The 8977-nt window shown below is 39.4% G+C and overlaps 1 pseudogene; it reads left to right on the top strand.

Moving 5' to 3' along the window:
* The first annotated feature begins 2854 nt into the window (after nucleotides 1-2854).
* Nucleotides 2855-6765, top strand: LOC132319459 (uncharacterized; annotated as a pseudogene).
* The last annotated feature ends 2212 nt before the right edge of the window (nucleotides 6766-8977 follow it).

The raw sequence follows: 8977 nt of genomic DNA, 5'->3' as shown, positions 1-8977 counted from the left end.
TGGTGAGAGATGGCACAGAGAGAAAGAGAAGCCAAATGGGTTAGTACAGTGGGTTTTTAATGCAGCCTCCCCATTCTGTGGGAAAGACAAAATGCAGTCCTGGGGAGAGGCTGTGCAGGGTAGTGTGGTAGGTCCTGCCATGCTATATATTATGTTGCTTACGAGGACATGGGATTTTCCTGGAGAGATGGTCGTGGTTCCCAGTGGTTCTTCCCCCATGAAGTCTATCAGGTACTCCTGGATAACCCAGACATTCCTAACTGTCCTTAGTAATAGGACTGGGTAAGCAATACCACATCGGTGATTTGTCCATTCAAATTCTACTGGTGGTCTCTGGTATGCTGTCACCATTATTGGCTTGAAGAGTTTTATATTCCTATTCTTGTTTGAATAGTTTGGCTATGTATTTTCTTGAGCACACTAAGCTATTTTACCGTTTCGGAGAGGTGGTTAATCATATTTTGTCTAATTCTACTAAGGCAAAATTCAGTTATACTTCACATGCTAATGCTTTTGGTTATGCTAACTATACCTAACTCATTCTAATTTTTGTAAAAAGAATACTTTACTTCACTCGTTTTGAACTTGGTTCCAAAATAGCTTCATTTAATTAACTCTGTTCTCTTTCAAAGATCATGGAAATGAGGGGAAGTCTGCAAAGCATCCAAAATGCAGATATTGCATCCATGTTCAAATCTCAGGAACTACAGGCTGGTCCATCAAACTTTAAATTTTGTTTGAATTCCTGTTGCTATTTTTTAATGGAAAACAATGTTTACAAGAGAGAAAAAAATTACACAAGAGTAAAAAGCTTTGATAGATATTCCCCACAATTCTTAAACAATGCCACCTCAATTTTTCTTTGGTAGAAAAACCACTTTATATTAAAAAAAAATCAATTGGGGAACAATTACGAGTGATCCTTTACTTATTAATTATACTCAAAACTTTGCAATTTCGATTGTTTCAGATAAAAAGTAAAAGTGTTTGGTATTAGCTTTCCATCTGTGACTGTTTTTTCATATAAGAAAAGTAATTGGTCAGCGAAGAATGTCTTGTTTTGGTTTGTGGGGTTTTTTTTAAAATGAAATTTCCTGTTGCCAAGTGCTTTGACTACCTGTGCTGTACCTCGAGCTTATTCAAGGGAGTACCATCAGAGGTGTAATAACCTCTCTGGAATACAAGAAATAAAATAAAGAAGTGCCTGCTCAGCTATATACATTGTGTAGATGACTTTTTATATTACAGACTTGTAACAGTTTTGGCGACCCAGATGGGACCTTGAGAGTGAGACTGGAAGGGATAGAGTGTGGATCAGACTCCAGCCGGCACCGAGGGATTCTCGGAGGAGGACCATATTCCTCAACCCATAAAAGCTCCTCACAATGTTCCCTGGAGAAATAAAAAGGTAAGGCATTTCTTTTCTTTTTTTGGAACTTTTGGATTCTGGAATTTTGGAATTGGTGTGTTGCATTTGCAACATTTGGTAGCCTGCCCGTAAGGTGCGGTGAAAGCTTCGCAGGGTTGGGACTTGGAGGGTACCCGTTTGTGTATTGGAAGCCTAGGCGTCTGCCCGTAAGTCATAAGCAAAAGCTATTGCTGGGTTGGACATTTGTGTATTTGGGACAATTGTCTTTTGGTATTTAATTTGGTATTTGATATTCTATACCTATTTGGTATTTGTATTAGAATTCAAATATTTATATTGGTAAATATATTGTTTATATTTCTTATTTTTATATATATATATAATATTTATATTTATTTAATAATAGATATATTTGTTATTTATATAGAGAAATATATATAGAATGGCACTAACAAAATTGTTCAAGAGTAAGAGTGCGGGAAATTTAACTATTGATAAGAAAATACCAGAAATGTCACCTTTGGAATGTTTGTTAGCACATTGGAATAAGCTGCATGAGGGACAATTGTCTTTTGCATTAATTTGGTATTTGATATTCTATACCTATTTGGTATTGGTATTAGAATTCGAATATTTGCATTGGTTAAGCTATTGTTTATATTTGTTGTTTATATATAACTATAATATTTGTATTTGTTTAATAATATTTATATTTCTTATTTTTATATAGATAAATATATATATAGAATGGTGCTAACAAAATTGTTTAAGAGTAAGAATGTGGGGAATTTAACTATTGATGACATGTCACCTTTGGAATGTTTGTTAGCACATTGGAATAAGCTGCATGATGATTTGAGTAGGAGTCAAATGATTGAATATTGTAATCACTGGTGGCCTTTATATGTTTTAGAAGACCAGGAAAAGTGGCCAAAGAATAAGACTTTGAATTATAATACTATCTTGCAGTTAATGTTGTTTTGTAGAAGGGAAGGAAAATGGAAAGAAGTACCTTATATGGATTTGTTCTTTTATTTAAGGCAGTGAACTGATTGGCAGAAGGAGTGTGAGTTGATAAGTCGAGATAATTTAGTGATTGCTTTAGCTGTTGAAAAGGTATGTGAAAGTTCCGTTTTCTGTTGTTGATTTAATGGCATGAAAACAGGCAGCAGGAGCATACAGAGAAGATCCAGAAAGGGTAGCTAGAGTTGTGGAAACAATTATTAGGACTCAGGATCCCGATTGAAATGATTTGCAAGTGGTATTCGATAACTTATTAGACAGCACTGAGAAACAGATGGTGTTAAAGACAGCAAAGACACAGGCAGAGGCAGCGAGTGTAAGTGGTGTACTTACTGGAACCCTAGAACAGCATTTCCTTTGGGGAATCCTCAATGGGACCCAAATATTGTCGATCACTGACAGAAATTAACTTGTTACCAGGGATGGGTACTGTATAGAGTTAAGCATGCATTGCCAAAAGCTATGAATCGGTCAAAATTATATGAAGTAAAACAAGACAAAAATGAATCCCCCTCATTATTCCTGGAAAGGTTAAAAACTGCTACCAGGAAATATACTAATCTGGACCCTGAAAAACAAGAAGTGGCTGTTCAATTGGCTTCTATCTTTAGGGGGCAATCAGCCCCAGATATAAGAAAGAAACTTCAGAAATTGGAGGGGGAAGATTCAAGGGATCTGAATAAGCTGCTCAAAGTGGCATGGAGAGTCTATAATAATCGGGAGAAAGAAGAAGAACAGAAAAAGGAAAAAGAAAGGAAAGTTAGGGAAGATAGGCTGCTGGCTGTTTTAACAGGAAGTGTCATGAGAGGTAGAGGAAGGGGACAAGCGAAGGGAAGAGGAGGTTTTAGGAATTTTGGGGAAAGAGGATTTAATATGACATTGGGGATGAATCAGTGTGCTTACTGTTGGGAAGAGGGACATTGGAAAAAAGATTGCCCCAGATAGAAAGCAAATCAGCAGGAGGCTGTGAGAATGATGACTTTGGATGAATGAAGGGGACCAGAGGGGAACCCAGCTGAGCCTCTGGTTACAATTAAGCTGTGAGACTCTGCAGTTGAATTTTTAGTAGATACCGGGGCAACGTATTCTGTTTTGAACACCTGTAAAGAGAAATTGGGAAATAAAACTGCAAATGTAATTGGCGTGACTGGGAAACAAGAAGAAAGGCCATTCCTAAAACCCCTTAGTCTGAAATCTGGAAATAAGGTAATTACACATGAATTTCTATATATGCCAGAATGTCCGATGCCCTTGTTGGGATGAGATCTGCTTTCTAAATTAAATGCACAAATAATTTTTGAAAAAGGGGACATTTATTTAAAAATACTTGAATCAAAGACAGGGTATATATTATTGATACAGGAAAAAGCAAAAATGCAAGAAATACCACAAGAAGTAGATGAGGCTGTGATACCTATGGTCTGGAACACAGAAATACCTGGAAAATCGAAGGTAGCCCAGCCTGTAAAGGTTGAATTAAAGGAACATGCCAAATCGATAAGAATAAAACAATACCCAATAAAATCAGAAGCTAGGCAAGGAATTAAGAAATTAATTGATAAATTTTTGGAATGTGGAATTTTGGAAGAATGTGAATCTGAATATAATACTCCAGTCTTACCAGTTAGGAAGCCTTCAGGTGAATACAGATTAGTTCAGGATTTAAGGGTAATAAATCAGATAGTAAAAGACATTCATCCTGTAGTTGTGAATCCATATACCCTTTTAACAACTTTAAGAGAAAATCATCAGCGGTTTACAGTGCTTGATTTAAAAGATGCTTTCTTTTGTATACCTCTGGAAAAGGAAAGTAGAAAATTGTTTGCCTTTGAGTGGGAGAATCCACAAACAGGACAATAACACAATTGACATGGACAAGACTACCACAAGGATTTAAGAATAGCCCGACCATCTTTGGCAATCAACTGGCACAAGAGCTTGAGATGTGGAAACAAAGTAATCCAGAGTTACCTGGTCATCTACTTTTACAATAGGTGGATGATATACTGATCACCACCGAGGACAGAGCAACCTGCATAAAGGTAACGATAGACCTTTTAAACTTTCTGGGACTTAAAGGGTACAAAGTATCCAGAAACAAAGCACAAGTAGCAAGACAATTTGTAATATATCGGGGCTTTGAAATTTCAAAAGGACAACGACAGTTGGGAACAAACCGAAAAGAAGCCATTTGCAGTATACCAGAACTGAAAAATGTTCACCAACTGAGGGCCTTTCTGTGAATGAGTGGATGGTGCAGGCTATGGATCATGAACTATGGTCTAATAGCTAAGCCATTGTATGAGGCCCAGAAAGGGACGCCTCCCTTTGAATGGGGCCCAGAACAGCGATGGGCCTTTAAAGATCTGAAGCAGCCCCTGATGACTGCTCCTGCTTTGGGACTTCTGGATTTGACTAAAGATTTCCAGTTGTTTGATCATGAAAGGCAACATCTGGTACTGGGAGTACTGACCCAATGGATGGGAAGCTGAAAGAGACCAGTGGGGTACTTTTCCAAGTAACTGGACACAGTAAGTAAAGGATGGCTTACCTGTCTTCGGGCAGTTGCTGCTACGGTAATGCTCATACAAGAAGCCCGAAAGTTAACTTTGGGATGGACAATAGTGGTATATGTACCATATATGGTGGTGACTGTTTTGGAACAAAATGGGGGTCACTGGCTTTCTCCCAGCAGGATGATGAAGTATCAAGTAATATTGATGGAGCAAGATGAAGTGATCCTGAAAACAACTAACCTAGTTAACCCTGCAGTTTTCCTGAATTCTGTACAGGAAGAAGGACAACTGGAACATGACTGTTTAGCTACTGTCGAACAGGTGTATTCCAGCCGACAAGACCTGAAAGACACACCACTGGAGGATCCTGACTGGGAACTGTACACAGATGGTAGCAGCTTTGTGAAGAATGGAGTTCACTACGCTGGATATGCGGTAACAACGGAGCGATCAGTCATAGAGGCTAATGCTTTGCCCAGCAACACCTCAGCACAAAAGGCAGAGGTGATAGCCTTGACGAAGGCATTAGAACTGAGGGAAGGAAAGAAAGTAAATATTTGGACTGATTCAAAGTATGCTTTTGGTATAGTGCATGTCTATGGAAAGAAAGAGGACTATTATCCTCTCAAGGGGCAAACATCAAATACAAAGAGGAAATATTGGAATTGTTACAAGCAGTCCAGAGACCGATCAAAGTGGCAATCATGCACTGTAAAGCACATCAATCAGGAAATACGGAAGAAACTATAGGGAACAGATTACCTGATAGAACAACTAAAGAAATAGCAAAAAGGAATGCCTTACAAATGGCATTAATTCCCACAAAGAACATTACATTACCAAAAGAGAAACCTAAATATTTGGAGGAAGATGAGAAACTACGGAAGTTTTAGATGCAAAAAGGAATTTAACAGGATAGTGGGTCACAGTTCAGGGACAGGTAGTAATCCCCCCACTTCTGATGAGAGAAATATTACAGACAAAACATAAAGAGTGTCATCAGGGCCCAGAAGCATTAATCACCTTTTTAATGAGATATGTGTTGTCTATAAAAATGTTAGAAGTGGCTAAAATGATTTCTACTAAGTGTGAAATTTGTTTGCGAAACGATCCGGTGATAAAGAGGAAAGTTCTAATGGGAACCTTGAAATCGGGAGCACAACCTGGAGATTATTGGCAAATTGATTTTTCAGAATTAACCAGACAAAAGGGGTATCGATACATTCTGGTGGGGGTTGATACTTTTACAGGATGGCCTGAAGCTTTTCCTTGTTGAACCAATCAAGCAAAGGAAGTCATTAAATGGTTGTTACAAGAAATAATCCCAAGATTTGAAGTACCTATTGGAATATCTTCTGATAGGGGCCCACATTTTGTTGCAGAAGTAGTACAAAATATTAGTAAAATTCGTTGCATTACCTGAAATTTACATACCCCCTGGAGGCCTCAATCAAGTGGAAAAGTAGAAAGAATGAATCAGACATTAAAAAGGCAAATTAGTAAAATATGTCAGGAGACCAACTGGCTACTACAACTAGTGAACTGGCTAAATTACAACAGCCTTTGCAATCTTCCCTATTGGCTTTAGGAACTAATCAGTGACTGTTGTCAAATATATTACCAAAATGGGAAAAGGTGACTGTGGAAGACCATGAATTGATTATAGATGCACTCAGTGTGGTCCAAGAATTAAATGGGCATCTACTACTAAGTCCTAGATTGGCATCACCTAACTTTATACCTCTTTCTTAGACTGATGTAAAACACTTACCAAAAGGGTCTAAAATGACTAACTCAGTTAAAGACGTCTACCCAAAGATAGCAATTCTTCTTCTTCTTCGCAATGAAGTGGACTAAACAACAAAAACTTTTGTTGAAAGAGCGGTGGTCATTCTGATGCTATTTATTCCTAAGGAATACCTTGGCCTCATACTGCAACAGTGAGTATTATTATTACTCAGTTAATAATTCTATGATCTGTTGTAATTTTCTATCAATATTGAAAATCAGCACTCTTCAGATTCCCTTTTTTCCTAATAATAGCAGGCTGGATAATAACAAGATAGATAAAATTATATCATCATTAGGTGTTATTACCGCTAACAACAATGTTGTACTTAAAGAATTTTGAATATGTGAATTAACTCTTTCATAGTTTTTATTGTTCTGTAAAATAATAATGAATTACTGTACAATAATTGTAATATCAAACCTCACTAAGATTGGAAAAGACCTATAAGGTCATCAAGTCCAACCATCAACTAACACCACCATGCCCATTAAAACAGGTCCCACAATTTGGGCTTTTGCCTTTCTAATTCCCCCTCTGCATGACCTAACAAGAACCTTGTACTCTTCTTCAGTTGCCTGCCCCTTCTTCCAAAGATAATAAACTCTCCTTTTTTTCCTGAGTCTCAGCAAAATCTTCTTGTTCAGCCAGGCCGGTCGTCTTCCCTGCTGGCTCTTCTTATGGCGCATGGGGACTGCCTGCTCCTGCGCCTTTAAGATTTCCTTCTTGAAGAAGGTCCAGCCTTCCTGGACCCCTTTGCCCTTCAGGACCATCTCCCAAGGGACCCTCCCAACCAGTGTCCTGAACAGGCCAAAGTCTGCCCTCCGGAAGTCCATCGTAGTGGTATTGCTGGCCCCCCTCCTTACTTCACCAAGAATTGAGAATTCTATCATTTCATGGTCACTAAGCCCAAGACGGCCTCCGACCATCACTTCTCCCACCAGACCCTCTCTGTTCGTAAACAGCAGGTCAAGCAGGGCACCTCCCCTGGTAGGCTCGCTTACCAGCTGCGTCAGAAAGTTATCTTCCACACACTCCAGGAACCTCCGGGACTGTTTCCTCTCTGCTGTGTTATATTTCCAGCAGACGTCCGGTAAGTTGAAGTCCCCCACAAGAACAAGGGCTCACGATTGCAAGAGTTCTGCCAGTCGCTTGTAGAACGCTTCATCGTCCTCTTGGTCCTGGTGGGGTGGTCTATAACAGACACCCAACAGGATATCTGCCTTGTTAGCCTTCCCCCTCATCCTTAGCCATAAGCATTCAACCTTGTCATCACAATCATTGAGCTCTAGACAATGAAAACACTCCCTAACATACAGACGCACCCCACCACCTCTCCTTCCTTGCCTATCCCTTCTGAAGAGCTTATAGCCCTCCATTGCAGCACTCCAGCCATGTGAGTCATCCCACTGTGTTTCTGTGATGGCAACTATGTCATAGCTGTCCTGCTGCACAATGGCTTCCAGCTCCTCCTGTTTGCTGCCCATGCTGCATGCATTGGAGTAGATGCACTTGAGCTGGGCTATCGATTTCGCCCCTGACATGGGCACGCCACCCCTAGGCTCATCTCTAGGGAGCCTGGTTTCATCCCCTTCCCCCTTCGAATCTAGTTTAAAGCCCTCTCGATGAGGCTCGCCAACTCATAAGCAAGAAGAGTTCTCAGGTAAGAGCAGCAACCACCACCTTCTTCAACAACAGTGTTTTATAGTAATCTGCAAGTCAGGGCAAAGTTTAATTCATCTTGCCTTAGGTGTTGCTGGCATTATTTCCACTCAAAGCTTAAGTCATGAAGGGAATAGAGTTAGCTTGTGCTGTTGGAAGTTGCTTCTTCCAAAGCCCTTCTGGGAAAATGTTTGCATTTCACCCTAGCTTCTGGAGGAGAGCAAAATATGAGAGAATCAGTAAGAGAGGCTGGGAGGGACTTTAAATCTATCACCATAAAAAATAAAATAAAAAAAAATTACATTCTAAATGTCTGAAGTGAGTCCTGGTATTCCCGTATTTCCAGAAAATTCTGCCCTCTTCAGTTTTCTCTTCCTTAGAAGAAACAGACCCAGAACTTTCAACCTGTGTTGTCAGCATTAGGAATTGAATTGACTAGCGGAGCATCAGCCTTTCTGAAAAGGAACCGGACATGATAGACAAAGTTTAATATGCATGGTGTTCAGTCAACTCAAATGTAAATTCCAGGTATATCTCAGCCACAAGTTCTGATTAAATCTGAGATCTGATTATATCCCCCAGTATTTGGATAGTTGTGCTTCATGAACTCTATGGATG

Source organism: Gavia stellata, chromosome 28 (assembly GCF_030936135.1).
Source record: "Gavia stellata isolate bGavSte3 chromosome 28, bGavSte3.hap2, whole genome shotgun sequence".
In the NCBI taxonomy this organism is placed as follows: Eukaryota; Metazoa; Chordata; class Aves; order Gaviiformes; family Gaviidae; genus Gavia; species Gavia stellata.
Note: the sequence above shows the minus strand (reverse complement) of the source record. Positions and strands in the feature narration are given on the sequence as shown.